Raw genomic sequence first — 1,526 nt, 5'->3', positions numbered from 1 at the left:
GTTTTTTTTTTTTTTTTTTTAAAAGAAAAAAAAGAAAGAAAGAAAAAACCCAACACAGACACAATCCAGCCATTGGGAGACGAGCCCGAGTCACGCAGATGGAGGACACTACCGCACGCCTCGCCGCCCCAAACACCGGGCTCCAGCCCCATTCCCTGACATCCAGGCAGGTGCAAAGCCCCTGCCTCCCCCCCTCTCCCCAGCCCCAGCAGGGCGCAGACGTTTCCAAAAGGCAAGGGCAACGGGGAGAAAAAAAAATCGTCTTTGACACGCACACAAACACCCCCGCCAGCCGCCCTCCACCCCTGCCGCCGGGACCCGCTGCAAAGCTCTCGGGTGGGCTCGGGGGAAACGTCGCCGCTGGCAAATCTCGGCTCCTGCCCGTTGTCACTTCATGTAAGCGGGGGGCGGCGGAGCAGCGCCAGCCCTGGGAAGCGCACAGCTGAGCCAAGGGGCAGGCAGCTCCGGGAAGGGAGGGACACAGAGGAGAGGAGCAAGGGCAGCAGCAGGCACAAGACAGCGGTGCAAGAGCCATGCCAAAAGAAACCCCCAAACCCTAAATTAAAAGGAACCAGAAATGGGCACAAGAGCCATGCCCAAAGATCCCCCCCATAAAACCCCAGGAGAAGGACAGCGCAGCAGCCAGAAATGGCTCCAAAAAGATCCCCCCATCAAGCCCCAGGAGAAGGACAGCGCAGCAAGCAGAGATGGGTGCAAAAGCCACGCCAACCCCCCCCCTAAAAAAAGAAAAATAAAAGAGGGGGAACCAAAAATGGGTCCAGAAGCCCCCCCTAAAAACCATCCCCCAGGAGGAGGACAACCCAGCAGGTAGAAATGGGTCCAAAAAGATCCCCGCTAACCCCCCCCCGGAGGAGGACAGGGCAGCAGGCGGAGACGGGTGCAAAAGCTATGCTAAATAAAAAAGAGGAGCCAGACATGGGTCCAAAAAGATGCGCCCTAAAAGCCCCCGGAGGAAGGCAGCGCAGCAGGCGGAGATGGTGCACACGCCGTGCCAAACAATAATAATAAAAAAGGAGCCAGACACGGCTCCAAAAAGCCCCCCCCTCAAAGCCCCCAGGGGTGCAAAAGCCACGCCACCAGCTCCCCGTGAAGAGCCCCCCAGTCCTGGAGGACAGCGCAGCCGGCAGCGACGGGAGCAAAAGCCATGGCCCAAAAGCACCCCCTGCCCTGCCCCAGAGCCGCTCCAGCCCGGTGGGACGCGGCGGCTCCATCGCGCCCCTGCCTGGGAAGCGGGAGGAGGCACTGGGAGCTGGGAGCACCTGCCCCGGGAGAGGGGGAGCGATATATATAGAGTCGGGGAGGGGAGCGGCGTCTCGGAGCCAAGGCCATTGGCACCCTCGGAGCAAAAGCAAGAATTAAAGGGTAAAATCGGGAGCAGCGGCAGCGGCGGCAATAGAAGCGGCAAGGCAATCACCTGGTCTCCGGGCTTTCCTAGAAACTCCTTGCATCACCACTTCTAAGAACCCCAGTTCTAAGAATCAACACAGCTCAATTCTCGGAATTTG

General features: G+C 59.0%; 1 protein-coding gene and 1 long non-coding RNA gene across 4 annotated transcripts in view; one reads left to right on the top strand and one right to left on the bottom strand.

The window, feature by feature from the left end:
• Positions 1-752, top strand: part of LOC112550093 — a 5,563-nt gene extending 4,811 nt beyond the window's left edge. The window contains exon 2 of the long non-coding RNA XR_003093759.1: positions 26-752. This is a non-coding gene — a long non-coding RNA (uncharacterized LOC112550093). The remainder of the gene's footprint in view (positions 1-25) is intronic.
• BCL6 (B cell CLL/lymphoma 6) overlaps positions 1-1,526 on the bottom strand; it is an 18,849-nt gene extending 17,323 nt beyond the window's left edge. For 2 of the 3 annotated variants that reach the window (XM_006022414.3, XM_006022415.3), the window contains exon 1: positions 1,436-1,526. The gene's annotated coding sequence lies outside the window, so the exon portion shown is untranslated. Of the gene's footprint in view, positions 1-275; positions 1,381-1,435 lie in introns of those variants that run through there. The other variant, XM_025202673.1, reaches the window with a different exon arrangement.

Source organism: Alligator sinensis, unplaced genomic scaffold (assembly GCF_000455745.1).
Source record: "Alligator sinensis unplaced genomic scaffold, ASM45574v1 scaffold301_1, whole genome shotgun sequence".
Lineage (NCBI taxonomy): Eukaryota > Metazoa > Chordata > Crocodylia > Alligatoridae > Alligator > Alligator sinensis.
The sequence above is the reverse complement of the archived record's forward strand: the minus strand, read 5'-3'. Positions and strand labels throughout refer to the sequence as shown.